This window comes from Hyaena hyaena, unplaced genomic scaffold (genome assembly GCF_003009895.1).
Source record: "Hyaena hyaena isolate Hyena2069 unplaced genomic scaffold, ASM300989v1 scaffold_259, whole genome shotgun sequence".
NCBI classification, from domain to species: domain Eukaryota; kingdom Metazoa; phylum Chordata; class Mammalia; order Carnivora; family Hyaenidae; genus Hyaena; species Hyaena hyaena.
This window is the reverse complement of record NW_024080886.1, coordinates 670,340-698,220: the sequence shown is the minus strand read 5'-3', so window position 1 is coordinate 698,220 and position 27,881 is coordinate 670,340. Positions and strand designations below refer to the sequence as shown.

At 44.9% G+C, this 27,881-nt stretch overlaps 1 long non-coding RNA gene across 1 annotated transcript; it reads left to right on the top strand.

The window, feature by feature from the left end:
• Positions 1-268: 268 nt before the first annotated feature.
• LOC120240555 lies at positions 269-26,907 on the top strand. Its single transcript, XR_005530654.1, has 3 exons — positions 269-348; positions 12,501-12,515; positions 26,898-26,907. It is a non-coding gene; the product is annotated as an uncharacterized LOC120240555 (long non-coding RNA).
• Positions 26,908-27,881: the final 974 nt, after the last annotated feature.

The following is a 27,881-nucleotide window of genomic DNA, read 5'->3' as shown; positions in this document are numbered from 1 at the left end:
TAATATGCCATTCCTAGAAGTTTCAAAGGGGTTATTGGGAAAGTTAGAAGTCTTCTGTCTGCTAACCAGATAATTTAGAATAGGATGGAAACTGCCTTAGTAACAATCAAGAGGGAAGCCTGAGTTGTTGGAAGGAAAATAAAGGGTAAAATTCACTTTGTTCTGCATATAATGCATGGGCCATCATTACTCAAGAAAGAAAAATCTCCCTTTTGATCTATACCTTCATGTGGTCTTGTAAACCAAAAAAGGAGAGTACACCCTCCCTAAGGCTTCAAGGAAGAAGCAACAGCTCCACCATCATCACCCAAAGCTGAAATTCTATTTAAACTATTCCCTGCAAACCATGTCAAATGCAAACCTGCCTTTCAATCAAGCATACCTGTCACTAAGCACCCTGTGAACTAAACTCCCAGCTTGCCAGGGACCTGAACCTGTCACACACTATACATCTGGCACACAACGGTTTTCTCCTGCCATTCACAAGGTTGGAATCCTCTCTTATATCTGCGTGGATCCTGATGCTTCCTAGCAAATATCAGGGTCAGCGTCTGGATAACAAGTACCTGATGCCAGGCCATTTGTTTCCTAAGGCCATCCTCAGCTTCACTCAGACCCTTCCCCCAGCCCCTCTTACAATCCCTTGCAGCATCCAACTCTGAATCCAAGCTCTTTTTTTTTTTTAATGTTTTATTTATTTCTGAGAGAGAGAGAGAGAGAGAGGCAGCGTGAGCAGGGGAGGGTCAGAGAGAGAGGGAGACACAGAATCTGAAACAGGCTCCAGGCTCTGAGCTGTCAGCACAGAGCCCGAGGTGGGGCTTGAACCCACAAACTGTGAGATCATGACCTGAGCCGAAGTCGGATGCTTAACCGGCGGAGCCACCCAGACGCCCCTTGAATCCGAGCTCATGAGCTCATTTGAAATCCACGCACATCATGCCCTTTCGCCTCTCTGATGGTCTTCCTTTATTTTTACCTCCGTGTTTTTCCCCACCAAACACCTGGGACTGGCTTAAACCTACTTCCTTGAAGCACGACGGAGTAATCACTCCCATATTCTCGCTTTCCCTACTCTGAAGCCATATCCCATGTGCTGAGTGCGAACTGATGGCTAAATCCTTGTGATTACCTCTCTGACAATGTCTATATTTTATCTCGGTTTTAAAAAAACTTTTCTAAATGATTCAACAAAGACAATTAATTTTATTTTCTGAAACATTGATGGGATTTAAGTGTTTGTTTATTTATTTAGAGAGAGAAAGACTGTGTGAGCAGTCATGGTGGGCAGAGAGAAAGGAAAGAGAGAATCCCAGACAGGGCCTAGGCCATCAGCACAGAGTGTGAATTTTGCTAATCAAACGGAAAAAGCAGTTTCTCATGTTGTGGCCTTGATTTATGTTTCCCTGAATGAACAGAGTGGATCCTCATATCAAATGAGTTGAGTCACATGCCTGCCCATCTCGAGTGGATTTCCTCCTCATTGATTTCACCAAGTCTCCTCACCGCTTGTGTCTTTCCTATAAATGGAAGTTTTATATATATGCCCTAGACATGCATCATTTGAATGCTTTGTTTAAGAAGGCTCCCATTTTCACTGTGTTTACGGCATCTTTTGATGCACAGAAATTCTTCATTGTAAGCTAGTTCACATGGTGTTTTCTTCAGTGGTTAACATTTTTGTTTTAAAAGATTCCGTCTTGGGTCCAAGGAGAGAAAGATATTTTTTCTGTATTTTCTTGAAAAAGTTTAATTTTAATCCATCTGGAGTTGTGTGTGTGTGTGTGTGTGTGTGTGTGTGTGTGTGTGTGTTCATATGGTTTTCATTTTTTCCATATGGAAAGCCAACATTGCAACATGCTTTATTGGGTCGCTGTGTATTTACTGACTGATCAGTCTTCTTTCTTCTGTTGTGTTATTTCACACATGCTGGTCGACCCGATTCCAATCCTGGCTCCTGTGGCTGTTTGCCTGGGGCTTTTATCTGACCGCTGAAGCCTGGTAGACACATCAGAGGCAGGCCACAGTGCTGGGGCCTTATGGCCTTCGGGAAACAGCCCTCACATAAGGAATGACAAGCGGTGATGGGTAGGTACCAGGGCCCCCTTAGCCCACAGTTGGGATAGCTCTGGGGCACATTTGACACTTTCTCCAAAGCTCTCCGCAAGATTGAACCCCAGCCATCCATGCTGGTGACCTGCTTGAAAAGTATGCCATTCAGGGGGCCTGGGTGGCTTAGTCGGTTGGGCGTCCGACTTTCGCTTAGGTCATGATCTCGCGGTTCGTGGGTTCGAGCCCCGCGTCGGGCTCTGTGCTGACTGCCAGCTCGGAGCCTGGAGCCTGTTTCAGTCTGTGACTCCCTCTCTCTCTGACCCTCCCCTGCTCGCGCTGTCTCTCTCTCTCTCCTAGAAATAAATAAAAAAACATAAAAAAAAATTAAAAAAAAAAAAGAAAAGTATCCCATTCATTGCTCTGTCTCACCCTATTCATTTTTTGTCTCATGTTCCCACTTCCTGTTGGTGCTCCTTCCCAGAATCAACTTCTGACTAGAGTTCTTGAGGGAAGGTCTTATTTTGAGGAAGCACAGTGTAAAACGGTATATGTGTATCTCTCTCTCTTTCTCTCTCACAAACACACACACACACACACACATCCTTATCTACTATAACTATCTATCTATCTATCTATCTATCTATCATCTGCCTATGTATCTATTATTTCTGTGTATTGATATATATATGCATCTGTCTATTATCTATCAATTTTCTATCTATCCAGGTATATTATCTATTATCTATCTATATATCTATCTATCTATCAATCAATATTTTCTATGTATATATGCAAATATGTATGTATGAGTGTATGTATATATCTGTCATCTATCTATCTATCTATCTATCTATCTATCTATCTATCTATCTATCTATTACTGCATTCACCAGGAGTTCTCTCTGTTCCTTTATCTACACCCAGAACTTCCTTTCTGTCTTGTTAGCATTTTAACTACTGCAAGATGTGGTTTAAAAATAATATTTTGTATAGCATTTTAGTTGTGTTCAGAGAAAACTGCCTGTTCCTGTCATCCAGCTCATAAGAATTTTGGACTCAGGCTCTCAGTTTCTGTGAAGGACCTTATTCGTGATTTTTGTTCAAAATGCATTTAATCTTGGGGGGCCTGGATGCCTCAGTCGGTTGAGTGTCTGACTTTGGCTCAGGTCATGATCTCATGGCTCATAATTTTGAGACCCATGTTGGGCTCTATGCTGATAGCTCAGAGCATGGGGTCTACTTCTGATTCTGTGTCTCCCCCCTCTCTGCCCCTCCCCTGCTCACTCTCTGTCTTTCCCTGTCTGTCAAAAATAAACATTAAAAAACTTAAACACAGAATACATTTAACCTGTCCATGCAACATGGGGGAATTAACCACATTATGCTAGTGCATCTTCTTACCATAAGCACAGGATATCCATGCATTTACTTTGATGTCGTATAACAGATTTCAATATGTGTTTACAAGTTTTTGCAAACAGGTTTTCCATATTATTCAATAAATTTATCCTCAAGTGTCTTAAGAGGCATTTTCCTGTCCTTGTAAAAAGATGTTTATTATTTCACATCATTAAATTGATAGTATATGTTATACTCACACTGAAGCTATTATATATATTTTTTAAATCCTGTAGAAACTGTTAATATCTTTATATTGAAAATAGTATCTGTGAACAAATATATTTTCGTCTTACTCATCCTCCTCCCATGAATTTCTCTCTCTCTCTCTCTTCTCTAGAAGTTCCACTAGTGTGTTGAGTACAAACAGTGGTAACAGGAATTCTGCTCTTATTACTGACTTAAAGAAAAGAATTCTAAGAGATTCTCATTAAGAAAGACTTTTGCTTTCAGTATCTTGAAATAAACTTTGATTGCCCTGGATTTATCCTTTCTCAGATTCTCTGGTCTAGTGTTTGGGCTCCAGGTTATTCGGGGACCAAAAGATGAATAAACGAATATTTATTTTTCTGTCTCTTGCACTACTCTATATTTTAGAGTATGTTGAACATTTGGTAGCACTTGTCTATAAATAATTTGGGTCTGCTGTCTTACAGATGCAGACATTTTTAAGCGGTGATATATATTTTTTATTAGCTGGAAACAGATCAAATTTTCTACTTCTTGAGATTGTTTTGTGTTTATGTGTGTATTTTAATGATCCAGGCCAATTTATCTCTTTTCATATTTCCTGGCACCAAAATTTAATGGTCTTTTCATCTTGTTTCAACCTGTGTTGAGCCTATGATTATGTTCCTGTGTTCATTCCTAATGCATTTCTGTCTGTCTCTGTTTTTGTAAATAACGTTTGGTTGGCACACAGCCATTGTCCTCCTAAGCCTGCTTTCACACCACAATGGTGGACACGAGTCGTTACTCATTTCTGGAAGCCTGTGGCTGCAAAGGCAAAAATATTTACTGTCTGGCCCTTTACCCGAAAAGTCTGCCGATTTCTCATGTTTTTATCGATTTCTGGTTTTATCTTTTTTCTGGCATGTTCATTTAGTTTGTTTACGTTTAGTGTACTGATTTTATCTAAGAATTCCTTACAATGGATACTCAGTTCATTAATTTCCAACCTGTACCGTTGAGTATATATATTTAACACTATCCATTTCCTTCCCCACACTGTGTTCTTACTCCCTTCTGTTTTGTTCGGGACCATTTCTATTCTAATTTAGTTCCCACGGATACACAATTTCTAAGATCTTTTCTTCTTTGACCCAGGAGTGACTGCCTAGGTTAGGTGTAAAATTTGGGAATGTGCTTCCACCCAGGAACACGGACTCCATCCTGTTAGCTTGAGGTTCCCTGGGATCGCATTATTCATCCCACAAAACCTGGGCTTTGGGGGAGTCCAGGTGTCATTGTCCCATCCCCAGGTACAGCTTCTGTCCCATGGGCTTAGTAACCAGACATAAGTGGGGCCGTAGACATCCACCCTCAAGGCAGTGCTCTGGTCTGGCCATCTCCTTGTAAGATGCCACTTCCTTGTAAGATGCCACCTCTTCTCTTCCTGTAGGGTGCAGCTTGGGGAATGTTTGGAGACACCTCTAGTCTTGTCACAACATCGATGGTGTACGGAACGCCATTTAGAGGACCTAGTTTTGCAAGAAGAGGGTTCCTCAAAGCACATAAGCGATCATAAGGGCGCCTGGGTGGCTTAGTCGGTTAAGCATCCGACTTGCTTGGGTCATGATCTCACGGTTCATGGGTTCAAGCCCCGCATCGGGCTCTGTGCTGACTGCCAGCTCAGAGCCTGGAGCCTGTTTCAGTCTGTGACTCCCTCTCTCTCTGACCCTCCCCTGCTCACGCTGTCTCTCTCTCTCCTAGAAATAAATTAAAAAAAAACAAAAACAAAAAAAACATTTAAAAAAGCACATAAGCGATCATAAAAGGGAAACAGAGATGTGAATCCTTTCTTTGTAGGGCCATGGATTATATTCAGTGGGTCATCGGAAATTGGGACCTTTGGCTTCTTTCTGCATGGGGCGCTGATGATATTCCTCTTCCTCTGGATTTCCCCCCCACCGTCAGCTCTAGTGAACATCGAGCTTAACATTCGGGACTTATAATCTGGGATAAAACGTCAAGATGCCTATGTCCAGCCAGGCGGTTGCTGTTAAAGTTGCCATGATTAAGAGAAGGTCACATCTTAACGGAGGACCATGGGTGAGAAGAAGGGGAAAAATAGTGGGGGAGAGGGAGGGAGGCAAACCATGAGAGGCTCTTGAATGCCGAGAACAAACTGACGGCTGATGGGTTGGGGGGAGAGGGAAGGGAGGGATGGGCATGGAGGAGGGCACTCGTGGGGATGAGCACTGGGTGTTACATGGAAACCAACTTGACAATAAACTATTAAAAAAGAGAGAGAGAAGGTCACACCTGGAGGTTCTGTGAAGTCACGGTTTGGATGTTAATAGTTGAAGGGATCCATGTCTTCCAGCAGCTCATCAAGGTTTGGGTCAGGTCTCCCAGCTGCCCAGATGCAGGCAGGGTCTATGGCCCACACAGTTCTCCACCTGCCGGACTGCTCCTGGTGTTCGTTTTACTTCATGTACTGGGTCCTTTTACTGCATTCCGTGGGAGTGTTTTCTCGCCTTGTTCTGTAACTGAGGCACGTGCAAGCCTGCTTCGCCTTCAAAGTTCAACGCAGTCTTGACGAAAGACAAGCCATGTGATGCTCACAGATCAATTGCACTTTGGGGATGAGTCTACCAAAAAGGGATGCCATGACACTCAAATCAGTGCATGTTTTAAAAGATACTACTTAGGGGCGCCTGGGGACTCAGTCGGTTAAGAGTCTGACTTTGACTCAGGTCATAATCTCATGTTTGTGGATTCAATCCCCACATCGGGCTCTGTGCTGACAGCTCAGAGCCTGGAGCCTGCTTTGGATTCTGTGTCTCCCTCTTTCTCTGCCCCTCCCCCAACTCATGCTCCGTCTTCTCTCTTCCTCTCAAAAATAAATAAAACATCCAAAAAATTTTCAATGCTCCATAAACTCCAAAGAATTGTATTCATACCTTATTATACCTTATAACTTACATTGTATTCATTTCCATTCCTGTTTATTTTCTAGAAATGTAAAAATATGTTTTAAAAAAATCTTGAACACAGATAGATGGTTGACTGCTTTTTCATTTTTCTACTAAGTGAGATCATTAAAAAAAAGTTAAGCCTCATCCAAAAGTTAAGTCTCAGCATTTCTTAACATAAGAGCAGTTTAATACTCAAAAGGTCAGAAAGAAGTATTCTCTGAATAATATAATGGTCTTTCTCCAAAGATCCACTAACAACATGACCCTTGCAAGGATGAGTGGATAGACCGATAACTGGCTAATTAGAGGTATTTATTGTCCTTATTTTCTCTGAGGTCAATGAAATACTTATCTCAGCCTGCCTCAGGGCAAAGAAGAGTTACTGTTTGATATTAATCAACCACACCTAGAGCAGTTCAGGGCATGTAAGATATTTTTAGCAAATACATTGATATAATTGGACAAAACTGAGTTGGGCCTAGTGAGAGACGTATGTTGTATGTGCTGCCTGGGCTGTTATAACAAAGTCAAACTGGATGGCTTAAAACTGCAGAAATTGGTTGTCTTATGAGCCAACATCAAGGTCATAGGGTCGTACAGCCTCTGAAACCTAACGGGAAGATAATTCCTTGCCTCTTCCAGCCTCTGCTGGTTGTTGGCAAAACTTGGCCTTCCTTGGCTTGTGGCCATCTTGTTCCCATCTCTTCCTTCATCAACACATGGACTTCTCATCATGTATTTATGTCTTTCTATGTCCTGCTCATTATCCATAAGGACCCCGTACCCATTGGGTTAGGGCTCACCTTAACAACCTCATGTTGCCTTATTTATATCTGCAAAAACCTTATTTCCAAATAAGGTCCCATTCACAAATACTGGGGTTCAGGACTTGAATGTAGCTTTCTTGGGGACACAATTCTCCCCACGCAAAGAATGAGACAAGTCAGCAACAGTAGCCACAAAGTCAGTTTATAGACTGATGTTGGAGTCCCTCGGGTTGACCTCCATGCCCAAATCGTGTAACCTAAGCTAAGTTTCTAAGTATTTAGAATATCGCCGACCCCCAGATGAAAATGGAATGAGTCCATAGAGCTTAAGCCTTTTCCGATCAGGCTATTCCTGTGACTGGAAGTAGTTGCCTCATATAGGAAAACCAAGCCATGTACATACCTGAATCACATCATCGGTGTGTTCCTGGACCCCAAAGATATCGCTAGGGTCCTTAGATCTCAGTTCCAAGAGGGGCTGGATTGCAGAGTCACAGCTGATGGGCAAGCCAGAGCACATTGACCTGGAGACGTTGGACGGGGTTCCAAGGACAAATGGAAAATGATGAAAGTCTTGGCAAAAGGCTGGTAAAATATGTTTAAAGAAGAAGAAGGGAGAAAAAAACAACACTTGGCAGGAAATAGAAACAGATTAAGGGGTCCCGTATAACTTGCCATATGTTTGCAAATTTAACAAATTCTCAGGAGCTCAGGCAATGTCTCTTGGCAGCCGCCACACAGAAAACCGGGAAGGTTACTTATTTGCCGAGTCCGGGCTAGCTGTGCGGCAGTTGCCGATGGTCTGGATGGGGGTGGTGGGCTTGGGAGGCGTTGGGGAAGAGTGGGTCCTGGAGGTTTGCACAGTAGTGTAGGAGTCCGCTTGGGCTGCCTTGACAAAGAAGCACAGGTTGGGTGGCTTGGCCAACAGACACGTGGAGGCTAGACATCCAAGGTCAAGGTGTGGTCATGGCTGGTTTCTTGTAAGGGTGTTTTTCCTGGTTCACAGATGGGCACCTTCTCACCGTGTCCTTGAACGGCCTTTCCTCTGTTCACAGACACAGGGAGAATCAGCAGCTATAGAAGAGACATCAGATCTCTGGATCCAAATGTCTACAGAGAAGAGTTGGGTGGAGTTGATGGGAGAGTCAAGATGAAGTGATATCTTAGGGCCCTCGGTGGGGGGGGGGGACACATGGACACAGTGGGCAGGTGGCTTCAAATTCCCAAGAGCAGGTGTGAACCTCCAGCCAAACGTGGAAGTCAGGAAGACAGAGATCTGAGAGGCATTCGTGCAAACGAGCGTTTTGCCCAAAGGGTTCTGCAAACTCGTGTTCTTGGACATATGGCGTAGGGGCTCTGAGAGACAAAGAAACAGAGAGACACACAGAGACACAGAGATACCGAGGGACACACACGCGTGCACATTTTCCAATCATAGTTGACCATAAAACATGTGTGTGTGTGTGTGTGTGTGTGTGTGTGTGTGCGTGTGCGTGTGTGTGCGCCTTCACTGCTGTTAGGGACGGGAAGTGCTATTTGGTTACCTTCTCCTTCATATGGAGTCTCTTCTGAAAAAGTGAGCACCTAGTCTGAATACAAACTGGTGTAATTGGTAAATTTCATGTCTGCAGGCAAAACACGAGTTAATTTTCACAAATGTGATTTTTGTTTTTTTGTTTTTTTTTTAAATGTTATATTTATTTCTAGGAGAGAGAGAGAGAGAGACAGTGTGAGCAGGGGAGGGTCAGAGAGAGAGGGAGTCACAGACTGAAGCAGGCTCCAGGCTCTGAGCTGGCAGTCAGCACAGAGCCCGACGCGGGGCTCGAACCCACGAACCGCGAGATCATGACCCAAGCAAAAGTCGGACGCTTCACCGACTGAGCCACCCAGGCGCCCCACAAATGTGATTTTTGTAGGGAGAAGGGCTTTTCTCTGAAGCAGGCCTACAAACTCACCTGCACGTAAGAACCACCGAAATGTTGGTGTTACATTTTTAAAGTATTTATTTATGTATTCATTCATTTATTTGTTTTTATACAGAGAGCTCAGTCAGGCAGGGGAGGGGGCACAGGGAGAGAGAGAGAATCTTTACATTTTTTAAATGTTTACTTATTTTTTGAGAGAGAGAGGCAGAGTGTGAGGTGGGGAGGGGCAGAGAGAGAAGAAGACACAGAATTTGAAGGAGGGTCCAGTCTCTGAGCTGTGAGCACAGAGTCCAACACGGGGATCGAGCTCATGCAATGTGAGATCATGAGCTGAGCCAAAGTCAGACCCTTGACCCACTGAGCCTCTCAGGTGCCGAAAGAGAGAACGGGGTGGCGGAGAAAGGGAGAGAGAGATAGAGGATATTAGGCAGGCTCTCTACTCAGCACAGAGCCCCATGTGAGACTCCATCCCACCACCCTGGGATCATGACTTGAGCTGAAATCAACAGTGAGACGCTCAACCGACTGAGCCACCCAGTCGCCCCATGCTTGTTAAAGTGTGACTTTGCTGTCCCTTCATAATCTCTGATGGGACACACTGTTCTCAACCCAGGAAAGCAGAGGCCCAGGAGGGGTACTTCCCCAAAGCCCTTATCTTACGGGACACTCTGAAAACTGAATTTATCTCCCGAGCCAGGGGGATACTGGTATCCGTGTGAATAAATCAGCACATCGTCATCAACAGGACATTATTTTTGGAGGGATGAATCCCCTTTTAAAGCAGGAGGGAATAATCCTGGGATCATTGTTCAGCCTCACGTGACTGCTTTTTCTATTTCTTTTAAATCTGGGAAAGCTCTTGCTTAATTTAAAACAGGAAGTGGGGCACCTGGGTGGCTCAGTCGGTTAAGCGTCCGACTTCGGCTCAGGTCATGATCTCACGGTTCGTGGGTTCGAGCCCCGCGTCGGGCTCTGTGCTGACAGCTCGGAGCCTAGAGCCTGTTTCAGATTCTGTGTCTCCCCCATTCTCTGACTCTCCCCTGCTCATGCTCTGTCTCTCTCTCTCTCTCAGAAATAAAATAAAAAACATTTAAAAACAACAGGAAGCAGAGAGGCAGAGGGAAACTCAGAATGGTCTTGGAGGATCAGCCCTTCCTGGGAAAGACAGAGAAAGAGATCTTGGTTGACTGAGGTCTGCCCTAAGTAGACTTCAGGAAAAGCAAGTCATTGAACTTTTACCAGGAAACTTCGTTGAACGAGGATTTTATTGCACATCTGGAAGGTGTTTTTAGGTGTCCAGAGCCCTCGGAATGCGTTTGTGAGACCAGAATGAGGGCGTGAGCTTTTGCAGCCAGGAACTCCGTTGCTTGAAGCCGCAGACATCAGGATGTTTGCATTATCACGTGAGTAGCTCACGATGGCGTGTGGATGTTCTACCCTCCCCCCTTCTCAAACTGATTTGCTAAACAAGTGTAAATACAAGGAGAATTTAATACGTGGGCTTAATCCATAGCAATGAATTAATGAAGGAGGCAAAAGGGCCTGAAATGCCTAATGAATTCCTTGACAAATGCAAAGACAGAATTGCTCAGGGGCGCCTGGGTGGCTTAGTCGGTTAAGCGTCCGACTTTCTCTTAGGTCATGATCTCGTGGTTCATGGGTTCGAGCCCCGCGTCGGGCTCTGTGCTGACTGCCAGCTCAGAGCCTGGAGCCTGTTTCAGTCTGTGACTCCCTCTCTCTCTGACCCTCCCCTGCTCACGCTGTCTCTCTGTCTCTCTCCTAGAAATAAATTAAAAAAAAAAAAAAAAAAAAGAATTGCTCAATGTAGCACACTAATCCCAGTTCATACTCCCGTTGACCCGTCATGTCCAGATGATGCTAAACCACCTCGTGGTCCCAAACCGAGAAGGCACGCCTGCTAAGTTCCCATGGGGCTGTGGTGGATTTTATTTCCACCGTGGCCCTCCCGGGTCACGTGGACATGGCTGGGACACACAATCATGAGTAGAACACGACCTAACAACGCCCCTTTGAACTGACCATGTGTGCTCTCCCCATCTCACCGGGTCAAATATTTCCATTCCCTTGAAATGTTGGAAGTGAAGACCCATAAACCAGTGTTAGTCAAGGCCTTCAAAGCAACTCGGAGAAGAAAACTTGCTTCAGTTTCTTGCCCGCGAGCTCAGAGCCTTATCTTCAGCCCAACGCGTGATGATTTGGGCAGACAGAAATAAGTGGAATGTGTTTGAGGTGTCTGTCTCCAGACTGTGAGGGCAGATAAGCGACGGACACACAGCAGGGGGCCAAGCCCTTCTTTCCATTGCCTGCAAATGGTAGCAAGGTTGGGGCGATCGAGCCAGGTCTCAGCGCCAAGGAAGCGTGGAGTCCTCGTCACTTCCAAGCTCCCCGGTCTGAGGTGGGACCATGGGTGTTTCCCAGAAAGGGGCTGTCTTCCTCTCCCTTGACAATAAGTCATGGAAAACAGTCTTGGCATGTGTTGATGTGTCAGCAATCTCAAAGATAGTTGACTTAGTTTCCCCACTGGTACATGAGGAGGAAACTGTGCAATTCTGTAGAACATGGACACATCCAGGTGCCTTCCTTTTACCATGGCAGGTGGGTATCAGCTCTGTTTCTTGCCTCTGGACAAGGGGGCTGTCAAGGACATGGGGGGTGGGGGTATTGGGCACATCAAGGTGGGGTATTGGGCACGTCAGTCCACTTTTTATGATCCAGCTTGGCTTTTAAAAGCTGTATTTTCTTTTGCAAAGGTCAGCGTACCAGCTGATAAGACACACAGCAAGAGGGCTTCAGACTCATCCTGATGATAGCCCGATTTCTGTGATGGTGCGTCCCTCCCCCCACACCAACGCCCCGAGACCATTAGAAATGGTCCGCCAAACAAATAAACGTCAGCCCTCGTCTTTCCTTCGCCTGAGGCGTAGAAGCCAGAGCTCATGATGCCTGCTGCTGTCATTATCGCTCCGTTCTCCCGATATCTGCACGCCATTCGTTGCCAACCTCTATGCCCCTTGACCAGCTCCATGACAAAGCTGAGGACAGATCACCTTTGCTCATTGGGGTGGCCTCTGCCTCACATCCTAAACCGCCATGAGCAAACCTCGCAGGACTGACTCATAGTGTGATTTATTATTTTTTTACAGAGTATTCTTTTATTTTTTAAATAGTTTTTGTCAAGCTGGTTTCCATATATCACCCAGTGCTCATCCCCACAAGTGCCCTCCTCCATGCCCATCTCCCCCCTTCCCCTCTCCCCCATCCCCATCAGCCTTCAGTTTGAGGAACCTCCACACTGTTTTCCAGAGGGGCTGCACCAGCTTACATTCCCTCCACATCCTCACCAGCATCTAGAGTCTCCTGATTTGTTCATTTTATCCACTCTGACTGGAATAAGGTGGTATCTCAGTGTGGTTTTGATTTGCGTCTTATATATTGAGTGACACAGTCCACACATGTCTCTATGTCAACATCTACATAAAGTTATTGTTACCTATACATGTGCCTTGTACATGCTGATGTTGTTTAGGTATGTGTTTACATTATTATACTTTAAAATATACCCAATTCTATTTTTATTTTTTTTTAATTTTTTTTACTTTTTTACAAATACTTTATTGTCAAGTTGGCTTCCATATAACACCCAGTGCTCATCCCCACAAGTGCCCTCCTCCATGCCCATCTCTCCCCTCCCCCCCCACACCCATCTGCCCTCAATTTGTTCCCAGCATTCAAGAGTCTCTCATGGTTTGCCTCTCTCTGTCTCCCCCACCATTTCCCCCCTTCTTCTCCCCCATGGTCCTCCATTAAGTTCCTCCTAATCCTCCTCTACGTGCAGACATATATTTGTCCTTCTCTGCCTGACTTATTTCGCTCAGCATAACACCCTCAAGGTCCATCCATGTTGCTACACATGGCCAGATTTCATTCTTTCTCATTGCCATGGAGTATTCCATGGTATAGATAAGCCACATCTTCTGGATCCATTCGTCCGTTGATGGAGACTTAGGCTCTTTCCATGTTTTGGCTATTGTTGAGAGTGCTGCTGTGAACATTGGGGTACACGTGCCCCTATGCATCAGCACTCCTGTGTCCCTCGGGTAAATTCCTAGCAGTGCTATTGCTGGGTCATAGGGGAGTTCTAGTGTTAATTTTTTGAGAAAGCTCCACACTGTTTTCCAGAGGGGCTGCACCAGCTTACATTCCCACCAACAGTGTAGGAGGGCTCCCATTTCTCCACATCCTCGCCAGCATCCAGAGTTCTCTGATTGGCTCATTTTAGCCACTCTGACCGGTGTGAGGTGGTATCTCAGTGTGGTTTTGATTTGTATTTCTCTGATGAGGAGGAATGCTGAGCATCGTTTCATGTGTCTGTTGGCCATCTGGATGTCCTCTTTGGAGAAGTGTCTGTTCATGTCTTCTGCCCATTTCTTCACTGGATTGTTTGTTTTTAGGGTGTGGATTCTTGAAGGAATCGGTGCCGGTGAGCCGGCTTTCTTGAAAAGCATGTGTGCTCCCATAAGAAACGTAAGGCTCGTGCATGCCGGGTGAGGAGGCTTCAGGTTGCCTGCTGTGAATTTCCATCACTACTGAGAAAGCCCTGCTCAGCTGGGTTCTAAGGGGAGAATTTTGGGGCGATATATGGAAAGTACTGAGACCAGAAGATGTGTCCAATGGGGACCTTGTAGTTTTACTTGCGGACCCAGACTGTGCAACTTTAAATCTCACTTGATGCCTTTCCTTGGCAGTAACAAATGTCCTTTGAAGTTTGTTTGTGAGAAAACAGGCCCCGAGAAGTTGGGTGGAACCTCACGTACCACAAATGAGCACTTTTCTTCTTTGTATAAAAGCCTGTGTCTTGAATGTGTCCCTGTAAGTGGACTTGATAGCAATGCTATTCACATTTCCAACAAAAAGCCTTTTTAATCTTCCCTGATGCCGAGTGTGGGGTCCCCAGGGATGAGCTGCCCCGGTGTGATGTATGACCTGCAGACATTTTGGTACCTTGTTGGTGATGCCTTCAGTCTTCCTCACTGTCTGATGGGAATACCCTTCTTTCTGAGGCATTAGGCCTTTGTGGGGTCTGAGGATGGCGCATTCATGTGCATGTTTCCCAACGATGCTTGGAGTCACTTGAGAAAGACGACCATCTGCAATTCGCATATTTTCTTTAGTGATTTTCCCACCGTCCAGTACAACTCATGTTTCTGGATGATGCACACGTTTTCAAGGTGACCTTTCTTCCCCGTAGGATGCAGGGAGGTGGGAATAGCACACTTCCTTCACACCAGCCTCCCCAACCCACTCCTCATCCCATGGTCCTCTCCATGGGCCTATGAACACCAGCCCTTCAAAGTACTTTGCCCTTAAAAGAACGAGTTAGAATTTTCGCCAACACCCACATTAAAAAAAGAGAGAGAGTAATTCTTAAATTGTAAACTCACCAACAACCTCACACGCGGTTTCTTTCTGACATTCTGATGAATATACAATTGCTTTTGGTATAAAGCCATTTTTGATGGAAAGCACTGATGTGTTCTTGAAGGAATTCGTGTTATATTTTCTCTGTCATATCTGATTTAGCAAATTTGTATCCTAAATAGGGATTAGCGAGGTCAGGATTCCCGTGAGGTTGCTGGGGAAGGGGCGGACCCAAGCCTAAGAATTACAGGGATTGTGTGAAGTCCACTTCCTAGATGTGCAAAGATAAGTAAATATGGTAATATGGTACCCTTTGAGGTGGAGATAGTGTTAATCCATGTTAAATAGATTGTCATTGAGAACATGAATACTAAACTCAGTATTTTCCTTTTTTAAGTAGGCTTCATGCCCAGCTCGTGGCCCAACGTGGGGCTTGAAATGAGGACCTTGAGATCAAGATCTGAACTGAGATCAAGAGTCAAATGCTTAACCAACGGAGCCACCCAGACCCTCCTAAGTTCAGTATTTGTGATTGCCTTTTGTGATACTTCTATAATTACATGATTTTGAGATATTCATTGTAAAGAAATATAGGATCTAGTTTTCTGTCACCGATGGTTATGAATCTTTGGGAAGGACGTCAGCCTCTCAGAGCCTGGGTTTCTGACAATGACAGAGAAAAGAAGGGGCCATATCCAAAACCTTTTCATAGATGATGCTGTATCGTTTTATGGTCTCCAATCAAGAGAGAGAATTCCTGTCCAAATCGTTGTAATCATATTGCCATGAGCTTTTCAAAAAGCTCACCCTGATCTTCATCTTTCCTTGCGATCTACTAACTACAATGAGAAGATGCCTGAATTAAAGAATGTGCACAAAACATTTCAAATAAGAGAAGTTCATTTCCAACCTGTGGCCCAATGTTTTTTTTTTTTTTTTTTTTTTTAAGAAAACATAGCTCTGGGTTATGTGAAATTGTTTTCTGATTTTTTTATTGGAAAATAAAATTAGGTAATTGGACATGGTTAAGTCTGGATTTTTTTTTTTAACATGAACCAAATATAGTCCAGTATTTCATTTTAGCCAAACACAAAACAGATTTTCTCAGAAAAGGTTTTCTTAAAATTTTGTATTTTGAGAGTACTTTGTCCGTATGTTTTTATAAAATTTATAGTTCATGTACCAAAATACACTTCCCAATATAGGTAAGTTTCTACAGTGTAAATCTGGAACTTGTATAGTGCTATATGTCAATTATATCTCTATAAAACTGGAAGAAAAAAAAGCTTTGAGTACATCTTTGATGTCCAAGTAATATTTAAAGTTCTGTTTTTATAAAAAAAAAACTCTTTCATTTTCCAGAATTAACTAAGTTGAACATGCTTGTCTCCCTCCCCCCCCCCCTGCTTTTTTTTAAGAATCAAGACATGGAAGGAGTTTAATTACATGATTCTTGATTTGATGATTTTTTGATTGGTCCCTTCTATGCCTCTGCTGTTAAGAAAATCCTGTGAACTTCCCTGTAAAATTAGAATGTGTGCTTCATATTTTGCTTGGTATTTCCAAAATTCTTACAGTCAATATCTCCATGACTCCATTACATCGATTCCTTTGTAATTTCCATGTGAAGACCAGTGTCAAATGTCAAGATCACATGTCTATGTCCAAGGACATTGCTTGGTCTCCAGTTTCTTGCTCTATGAAATTAGTGGTACAACCTTGATGGCACAACCTCCCGAAGTCTTGCCTTTATCAGTTTTTGTCTCCAAAACCCTTGGAATGACTCCCCATCACCTACAGGCTGGAGAGTAACATGGACCATTGACAGTGGAAAGCACCCCGAGGCCATGATTTTCATCGTACACACACACACACACACACACACACACACACACACACAGAGGAAGAAATCCAGTGAAAAGTTCCCTTCCCTGTATGATACTGTGAGTACATGTTGAGATTTCCTCTACGAGATTGGAGAGTTGCGCATGCATAGCGTGTGTCTGGGTCCTGCGCTTTCTCTGGCAACTTCCACACGCCACCAACTTTGGCTGAATGTAACGTCGAGAGAATGCTCCGCATGGTTTTTCTTAAAAGGAAGCACTGGCCGGCGTAGCATTGATTTCTTTCCTTTTAACAAGATTGATTTTCCCCCCAACTTTTCTTTTTATGAGACATAATGATGTGGTTGAAAAGAACACAAACGCATGTGTAAAAGTGAGCAGAACCCTATCATGTCCTGAAAAAAAAAGTCAGAAAAGCCAGGAATCAATCATGTGTGGTGTGGTCTCCATGATTGTGTCACCAGCCCTTGAATTCATATGTTGAAATCTTAACCAGCAAAGAGATAATATCAGGCAGTGGGGACTTAGGGAAGGGATTAGTTCATGATCCAGTTGCTGTCCCTGTAAAAGAGACCCCAGGGAAACCCCTTTTTCCTCCTGCTGAGTGAGGTTATCACGAAAGGTGCTGCCTGTGAATCACAAGGCGGACTGTCATCATGCAGGTCATCGGTTGATGCCTTGATGTCGGACAACCAAACCACTAACTTTGCGGTAATTAGTTATGCAGGAATAGAAGATTAATTAGACCACGACTTTGCCTTATGTTACCAAATTAGGGCAAATGTCTCTGATTATACATCTGGGATGAACAAAAACCATCTGCAGTCTTCAAAATCCAAGTGTTAACTGAGTAGCAGTGACATGCGCGTCGTCCATAAAAGAAAATGGAATTCTACTGAGAAACATTCTTCAAGCATTATTTTTATGGTGCCAGATGCCAGAGGTAGGAAATGTTTGAAGTGCAAAGTTTAAATACCTCACAGCAGTTTTTGAAAGCATGGCACATGCAGGCTGAGATTTCTGCTCTTTTATTAGCTGTGTGTCTTTATGGAACTAATTTTATTGTGATTATTAGTGTTACTTTTGCTGCCACGCGAAGGCATGCGTGAAATATGTTTTGAGGTGCGCTGTGACTATAAAATCATTTATAAATTTTGTAACATGGAAGACTCGAGTGGAACTCCATTCTGGCACGAGCTGGCATTTATTGTGATGTGTTCTTTTTTTTATATATTTTTATTTATTTCTAGGAGAGAGAGACAGCGTGAGCAGGGGAGGGTCAGAGAGAGAGGGAGTCACAGACTGAAACAGGCTCCAGGCTCTGAGCTGGCAGTCAGCACAGAGCCCGATGCGGGGCTCGAACCCACGAACTGCGAGATCATGACCTAAGCCAAAGTCAGACGCTTAACTGACTAAGCCACCCAGGCGCCCCAATTGTGATTTGTTCTTGAGAGCTGGGACAGGCAGGGAATAAGCTTGCATTCCAGTGCAGGGTAGGCGTAAAAACGTTGAACATTTTTTTGGTATGTCAATATACTATGTCAGCCTTAAGATATTTTAAAGGTTTTGTAATGGAGAAGAAAGGTTCCCAGTTTGCAGGGAAAAAAAAAACAAACCCTCAAGAACCCTGAGTATTTCAAAGGCTTTAGGAAGCTTCACAGGTAATGATGGGAATCCCTTTAGGCTCCTGGAAAATTGTGTCTCTCTGTGTCACACCTGCTTTGTGGCATTTCTTGTGTCTTTATTTTAACTACCATGTGCATGTGGGATCCCATTAGAACCTCCAAGTCTTTGATCCCCAGGGGAAGTGGGTGGGGTATACATTACTTCTCGGTAGGCATGCATTTGAGGTCCACAGGTAGTTTTGTGCTTTGCAGCAGAGAGTGGAGGGAACGCCCAGGCTGTGATGTCCACAGACAGGTGGGTCCAATAACCAGGGTGGATAAACGGGAAGGAAGAGGCCAGTATGTATTTTTGATAACTTTTCTTGAGTTAAAATTCACATACAATGCCAGTCATCCATCCAAAGTCTCAACTCAGTGGCTGCTCATATACACACACAGAAGCTCAACCCTGTTGCTTACAAGCAATTTCAGAATATTTTTATCATCGCCAACCAGACAAACCCCATCTTCTTTCGTTACCCCCATCGTATCCCTCTATCCTCGCCATGCCGACCCCTTGGAAGCCTCTGCTTTGCTTTCTGTGTCTATGAATCTAAGGTGGACATTTGCTCTCAGTGGATCATACGCCATGTAACGGGCTTCCTCCACCTCCCGTGTCTTTGAGGATTGTCCATTTTGTAACACGAATCAGCATTTCGTCTCTTTTTGTGGCTGAAGAATAATCAGTCATGTGTGTATATATATATATATATATATATATATATATACACACACACACACACAACTTGGACCACATTTTACTTATTTTTTTAAGACTCCAAGAGTTAGAGGCTCCAAGAGTCTGCTGACTCTGTCTGGGCCGAGTTCTGGACGTGATTTCATTTAGCAAAGGTCCGTCCTTGGACGTGTAAGATTGGAGGCTCTGTTTCGCCTTCACCGTTGTTATAGGGACAGGAAGTGCTGCTTGGTTACCTCTCTTTCCCAAACCCTACACTGTCTGTGTCATAGCGTCCAGAATAGTCTGGAAGGGAAGTTGTGGCTTGGCCAGTGGAGACGTCCACAGGGATCAGATCATGACCCTAATAGCTATTTTGTTAAGGTCAAAGGTAGCTTTGGAGCAAAGGACTGGCATGCAGGGGTGTCCCTGAAGAACCAGAGGAGCCCACACAGATTCCCCACAAGACAGAGCAATGCCTGAGTCTAGGGAAACGAGGAAGCAGGTGCGCCCTCTGGGAAGGGGGCCTTCCACTGACTGCCATCATTTCTGACGCTGGTTGTAAATCCAGGGTACCCGAGAGCACCTGTACTGCTGATCTCAGTTGCAAGCTCGGAGGAGTGCCCCCAAACACCCCAGCCACGGTCCGGGCTGTTGGAAGCTGTAAGCTCACAGGCCCATGTGGCCAGAACCTTGTGCAGCCTCTGCTTGGCCACATGAAAAACCAGAATACTTTAACAGTGCATGGAGTGTGGAGGCCCGCACATCTTTGGGGGTGTCTGCTAGACCCTGGCCTGTGTCTTTTGAGAAGCCAGTGAGTGCACAGCCATCCCCCACCCTACTGGGTTGAACGCCCACGGCAAGGTCCACAGAGCTGTCAGAGAGAAATAAAGGCCTCTGCTGATAGTTTCTCCAGCTGCACTGGATAGGGGCTGGCAGGTGGCCCAGGCAGCTCCCCATGCCTCCACCAGGGAGCTTATTCTACTGGATGGAGATGAGAACAGCTGCGAAGCCTTTCCTTCACATCTGCCTCTACATGAGTGATTCCCACTCAAAGGAGGATGGGATGAAGGACACACACCTTTTGCAGGTAGAGACAGAGAGGGGCAGAGACAGAGAGATGAAGAACCAGCAGAGGGAAGTCATGAGAACTTGTAAATCTGCCTGTGATTTCCTCCAAAGATCTAGAATTCACCCCCCCCACCCGTATGGAATATATTTGAAAGGGATGGTAGGAGACAAAATAAAATTGCTCTGTGATTCCACCCAATGAGTCATGCTTGTTCAACACAGCACTTACATATGATTCTTCCCCCAAGAGTCTTCAAGAAATACCAGGCATATAGTGTAATAAGTTGGATATCAACGGGAGTGGTTGAGGGGGTAAGAACCAGGGGTTGTTGGAGAATTCCTTCTGACTGCCCTCTGACCAAACAGTGGAATGAAAGGGCAGTGCTTATGTCTGGAAAGAAAATGAGGGAATCAAACCTGGTGGTCTTCATAGTCCCTTTGCTTTCAAAGCCTTACCCCTCAGTCAATGACTGTATTTGTGCTTCTCCGACTGCACCATCCCAGGCTCTAACTGGGTCCCAGGGGCTGAACATCCAAGATGCGCTCACAACAGAATACGCTGGATTTGCAGGCAGGGAGAAGGGGCACTCGTGGTCTTGACCCTATGCGTCTGGACAAGTGTGGGGTACATGCTTCTAGGAAGACCTTGGTCAACTTGACAGTGAACAGGGGGCTTCCTCTGAGCATTCAGAAGTGTGGTGTCAGGACAGACAGAGGAGGGGAACTTGGAGGAATCAGATCCTGAAGGACTCAACTCACTTAGGGCAGAGACTAGTCTTCATGGCTCCTCCTTGTCCAGCCATGGGTGAGGACAGGGGCCAGTCGAGCCTTGGTGGCGTTGACCAGCATATCCATCTCCAGGTGTCTTTAACCTTGACAAGAGGTGTTCATCTTGAAGCCTAAATGTCCCTCTAACCCTGGGATTGTGGGTTGGCCACTAGGTGGAATGAATTGTTGGCTTCGTGGTAGGTGTTTGTGTCTCTGATATTGTCTCCTGGGATCTCCTGGCTTGAGTTTTCCAATGAGGACATGATGTCTATTAACACCTCGTCATTAATGCCATGACGCTGGCCTCTTTTGCCTTCAGCAAATGAAGGTCAGACTCTTGCCCAATGAGCCCCCCCACCCGTGTTCTGTGGCTCATCCTTCTGAACTGTGCTGCTGCTCTCTGACGTTTCACAGGACTTTTCCATTACATGGCCTTTTCCAGCCCTAGGACCTCTGGATACAAGCAACTGCATGATTCTGCACTCTGGGCTTTGCCTTGCAGCTCAAATAACCTTCGAGGAAACCGTTCTGACATTTCGGTAAACAAGTCCTCTTGACCAGGTGCCAATAAAAATATCTCTGATATTAAATTCTGCTGTGCTGTGGCAACATAATCATAGGATGGCCACTTTGATCCACTGAAACGTTAGCAAAATGAAACAGTATTCCACTTAGAGGCCAGCCATTGTCCCAGGAAAAGAGGGACATTTGGGCTTTGCATTGGACGCTGTATGTCGGGTTGAAGACACACAGTGATGGATGGTCATTGCTCCCAAGGCTTGGCTGGCTCTGGTGCTCGTTCATGGCTCATGTACAGGGAGGGGTTGAGGGTGCTTCGCTTGGCTTTTTGGTTGTTCTAAAGCTGGTGTAGAGGAAGTCATTGGCCACTGTAGGCAAGCTTTGCTGGGGTCACCTTTGTTTGGAAAGAAATGCATGAATTCCAAGATGAATTACATGGGGCTGTGGTGGCTTTTGAATGAGCAGTTTCACAGTTTCCTACATGTGGTGATTAAAGGATTCTCTCGAGTCAAGGTGATCAAAGTGGTGTTTTCATCAGATTAACCTGGCGACAGCATGCACCACGTTTCCTGGCCTCTCCCCAATGCTGGGCATATATTAGGCACTTCGAACCATTAAGTTGGAGAATATACAGGCAAAATGATACTTTAATCATGTATCTCTGGCTAAATATAACCCAGAGGAAGGCAATCCTGTGAAATGCACCAGGAACTTAACACAATTTGCATGAATTCTGTTTTTTTACATTGCCCCTGAGACCCTCAGAGCTATTTCATTGATGTTTCGCTAAATCAGGTACATTTTACGTCACCGGTACCAGAAGCAGTGCGTCCTGAAAGGCAGTGCTTAATGCCAGAGCCACAGACAGACATTTCCCCAAACAGAAGAGTTTGTGTTTGACCACGCGTGGTTGTGTCAAGGGCTGTACTTCACACTTGGATGGTTGTCTCAGACACAGCTGAGTTTGCAAAGTCTCTAAGATATCCCGTAGATAAAAATGGATTCAGTCTGCTTAGTTCCCGCTCTTCAAGCTGGCAAATTTCACTACTAAATGACGTATAATGCCAGCTGGTACTGTTTTCATTGTTTTTTGTTGTTGTTAATCAAATCATCTGCATTGAAAGCAAATGGTAGGTTTCAAGGCAGAGAATACTATTAGGAATAATCTACTTGTTTTCATTTTGAGGCTGCAGAGGGTATGTGTCCAGGTGGTCTGGTCTACTGGTCTAGGTTTGAGTGCATTGTTATTGATCCATCTGTTGACTGAGGACCACTCCGTGTCCAGCCTGTGTAACGAATGTCATCTATCCCAGCAGAAGGGCAGGTAGAAAGAAGGGCAGGTGCATCAATGTGCTGGTTTTCACTAACAGTCACGTTGGAGCAGATAGGATGCAGCCTGAGGGTACCGCCTAGGGGACACCAAACTGAAGGCTCTTGTCTTAAAGTTTAGTTTTGTGGAGGGTTGCTTTGTGTTCATCTACTGATGTATAAGCTTTATGTGTAAGTAATATACATACATTGTACAGTACATATAACATGTGTGTATGATTTTCTTAAAAAAAATTTTTTTTAAAGCTGTTTATTTTTGAGACAGAGAGAGATGGATCATGAGCAGGGGACGGGCACAAAGAGAAGACACAGAATGAGAAACAGGATCCAGGCTCCAAGCTGTCAGCACAGAGCCTGACATGGGGCTCGAACTCACAGACCGTGAGATCATGACCTGAACTGAAGATGGATGCTTAAACGACCGAGCCACTCAGGTGCCCCTGATTTTCTTACATTAAAAATGTATAGTAAGCAGAGCCTGGGAGGCTCAGTCAGTTGAGCATCTGACTCTTGATTTCAGCTCAAGTCATGATCTTGGGGTTGTGAGTTCAAGACCCACACTGGGCTACACACACACACACACACACACACACACACACACACACAAATACATAGCAAAAAACTTTGGCCATGTGGTTTTCCATGGAATGCTGTTTTATTTTATGGAACAATGATCTGGTGAGAATACAGACTTTAAAAAATACGATATGCCAGTCGGAGGATCCATAACCTTTTTAAATATTTATTTATTTATTGGGAGAGAAACAGAGAAGACACAGAGGGAGGGGCAGAGAGAGACAGGGAGAGAGAAAATCTCAAGTAGGCTCCATGCTGTCAGCACAGAGGCCAAGGGGGGCCTGATCCCATGAACCGTGAGATCATGACCTGAGCCAAAATCAACTCGGATGCTTAGCCAACTGAGCCCCCCAGAGCTCCCCATGATTGATAACTTTCAACAGCCTACAAGGATAAAGCAAGGGGGAAATAGGATTTCTACCCCGATTTGGAGGTTCCTTGAAGGACTTTTCTTCATTTATCCTGAATTTGTGCAGGAATATAGTGTGTGCGGGTGTTATTTTCCCGTGACCCCTCAATGCATCGCATTGGAGGTCTTTTGCGGACGTTGTTTTCCGCAACTATTCAGAGTTGGATGCAGACCTGTAACATGGACGTGACCAGGCATTTGAGAAGGATGCACCGGACTTGGTAAGTTGTAGCATGAATCCATCTGAGGCTTTGAATTACTCAGTTTGGCGATGCAGGGTGGGCGAAATGGTAACCTCCTGTTCCACCACCCTATTTGGTGGTCATTAAATACGCCCAAGCATCCAGTGCAGATATTGCCACGTGGGGTTAACTGTGGAATCGAGGCAGAGCTGGTGAGTTTCTTTCATCCTGGCAGAGATTCCTCCCACGTCAGCCCTGAGAGCCACATCTGGCCCCGGGTCGGTTAGCGGTCCTGGAAGGCTGCTCGCTAGCGTGTAAAGAGAGGACGTATATAATTAGTTTGAAAACCTCAGAGATCTTTGATCAGGCTGCACAGCTGCGTAATGTCAGTGGGCTTTGAGAAACGTGGGGAACAGAAAGTCCTTAGATCAGCAGCGCCCGTGCAGAGGCACCGTGGTTTGGATGTGTCTGCCGGGCATGGAATCAGACCAAGGGATGCAGAAAACCTTTAGGAAAGGTGCGAGCTCACCCCGGATGCCTTTAAAGAGGCTCTGGGAACTCATGGGGACATTGAAGAGTCCCGCTCAAGGAGCAGGGTTGAGACAATTCAGGTGGCAGTTCTGAGGAACAGAATAAAAATGTTCACACAGATGCTGTCTACCGCGGGCGCAAGAGCTCTATGAAGTTTTGGAAGAGTGGCTCCGGATGGGAGTGACTATATCCCCTCAACCTGGGGACACTTGGGCGTGTCTGGGGATACTTTGGGCTGTCATTCTGGGAAAGAAGGGTGCTGTTGGCAACAGGGGGTGGAGATCAGAGATCTTCCTTAACAGCCTTCAATGCACAGGACGCCTCACCCCATAGAAGGCTCCAGCCCCAAATGTTGCCCTGAGCACCGCAGACTCGCTGATTGCTTTATTTGTGCATCTATTTATAGTATTGGTTTGCCTCTCAGGGGTGAGCTTGCTGAGGCATCTGACAATGTTTGGGGCCAGCTGTGGACCTTTACAGGTGGCATATTTGGCCAATGGGTATTTCCTGGATGGGGAGCACAAATACTGCTCTGTCTGCATCCTTTGGTGCACAGGACAGCCCCCGCCACAATAATGATCCAGCCTAAAGTGCGAGTTGTGCTGCCAGCGTCCCTCCTCATCAGGGAAATACAAATCAAACCCACACTGAGATACCACCTCACGCCAGTCAGAGTGGCTAAAATGAGTAAATCAGAGAACTCTAGATGCTGGCGAGGATGTGGAGAAAGGGGCACCCTCCTACACTGTTGGGGATGTAAACTGGTGCAGCCCCTCTGGAAAACTGTGGAGATTCCTCAAAAAATTAACAACAGAACTCCCCTATGACCCAGCAATAGCACTGCTAGGAATTTACCCAAGGGACACAGGAGTGCTGATGCATAGGAGCACATGTACCCCAACGTTCACAGCAGCACTCTCAACAATAGCCAAAACATGGGAAGAGCCTCAGTGTCCATCAATGGACGAATGGATCAAGAAGATGTGGTTCATCTACACGATGGAATACTCCATGGCAATGAGAAAGAATGAAATCTGGCCATCAGTGGATGAATGGATCAAGAAGATGTGGTTCATCTACACAATGGAATACAAATGGATCAAGAAAATGTGGTTTATCTATATGATGGAACACTACATGGCAACGAGAAAGAATGATATCTGGCCATGTGTAGCAACATGGATGGACCCTGAGGGTGTTATGCTGAGCGAAATAAGTCAGGCAGAGAAGGACAAATACCATATGTTTGCACGAATAGGAGGATTAGGAGGAACTTAACGGAGAACCGTGGGGGAGAAGACGGGGGGAAATAGTGGGGGAGAGGGAGAGAGGCAAACCATGAGAGACTCCTGAATGCTGAGAACAAACTGAGGGCTGATGGGGGTGGGGGGAGGGAAGGGGGTGATGGGCATGGAGTGGGGCACTTGTCGGGATGAACACTGGGTGTTACATGGAAACCAACTTGACAATAAACTATAAAAGAAGAAAAGAAAACATGAGTTGTGCTGAGGTCAACAAAGTCTGTTTGATAAATGCTTTGTTTGGGAGGAGGGCACGGAAGAAGGAGAGAGAATAGCCGGAAATACGGTGCCCAGGTCACATCTGTGGGCGGTGACAGTCATACCTCACCTGCCCCAGGGAAGCTAAAAAGAACGTAAGAGAAGAAACTATTTCCAATGCACTTTTTAATTAGCTGTGCACGTCTGTTACTGATCTGTCCGTCTTTCCCTCAACTCGTAGGGAAGCCTGAGGTGCACAAGGAGGTCATGTGTGGCTTACTACACCCGTTCATGCCCTCTATTGTTTGCGGAGGAGATGAAAGGGCCATGCTTTCATGACTGATTTGACAAGGGTTAAGGACAGATGGCACAGGTAGGTTGGATGCATGATTAATGGAATGAGTGACTGGGGTGAGACCACCCCACCCTACACCTCTCGTTTGCTGGGATCCTAAGAAAGGCACCTGCTTTCCATCACCAACAGAATGGGATGCTGAGTAGAGTTCATCTACGTCTCAAAGACCAACGTGACCACCAAGGGCAATGTTCACGAGGAAGCTTTTGCCCTAGTTATGACATCATGGGGATGCACGTGACAGATGATGTCTTTGCTGCTTGGCTGACAAGTCACCGTCCTTTGTACCCAGAGCGGAGCTCAGCCCAATCTATTCAGATGCCTGGGGGCAGCCTGTCCTGATGGTAGGTGGCGGGCTTGCCTTCCAGCTGAAATAACCCTAAGGGAAATTGTTGGGATGTTTTTCTAAGTACACCCTCTTGAATAAGAGCCAGGAAAAATACCCCTCCTATTAAACCCTGCTGTGCTATGGTAGAATAATCACAGAGGTCACTCCATGCACTGGAACGTTCGGAAAGGTACAGTCCTGCAAGAATATAATGAAACCCATTTGGCTCATTCCCTATCTAGAAAAAGAGGCTGAATGCATATAGGCTGGCTCTCTTCCAGGCCTCAGGCAAGTGTCCAAATCGAGCCTACATTTTCTCTACCTCCATGTAACCTGACCTCATTTTGATGATTAATAGCCACAAACCAATTCTGACCAGAATTCCAGAGTTTTATTTCGGAAGACAAATTCATGTAAAAAGTTGGAAGTAATACAAACAGTAACATGCGTATATGCACAGATACAGATGTGTGTTGTATATGCATATATAAATATAAATATATAAATATGTTAATAACTGCCAATCATTCCTGGCCAGAATTCCAGAGTTTTATTTGGGGAGACAAGTTCATGTAAAAATTGGAATGAATACAAAGAGTAACATACTTCTATGCACAGATACATACATATGTTGTACATACATGTATAAATACACAAATATATTAATAACCACCAATCATTTCTGACCAGTATGTCAGAGTTTTATTTGGGAAGACGAATTCATGTACACATTGAAACTAATACAAATAATAACATACTTATATGCACAGATACAGATGTGTGTTACACATGCACATATAAAGACCTACATGCAATATATATGTACATAAGTAATATATAAATATGCTAAAATATATACATATATACACACTAATGCATGAGACACACCAACACACACAAAGCATCAACACTGAACTGTAGCCTAACACAGTAGATTGTAGTTTGCCTTTGGTTTTGAAGACATCTGTTTTTAAAACTTTTTTTAACGTTTACTTATTTTTGAGAGAGACAAAGACATAGCAAATGGGGTACTGGCGGAGAGAGAGGGAGACACAGAATCTGAAGCAGGATCCAGGCTCTGAGCTGTCAGCACAGAGCCCAATTCAGGGCTCGAGCCTACAAACCGTGAGATCATGACCTGAGCTAAAGTCGGATGCTCAACTGACAGAGCCCCCTAGGCACCCCTGGTTTTGAACACATCTTTGTGATATACAGTGAGCCATCTACAGTTTGTTCATATCTATATATATGTACTAAAATAATTGCTATAATTCAGGGAGTGACATGGTGTTTGGCTCAATGTAAACCTACACATTTTCATGCCTAAGGTTTTATCCAAGGCTGAAATTCAGATCTGCTTGCTTGTCTTCAAGCTGGCTTTGTGATGTCCGTTCTGAGCTTCATATGCTTTT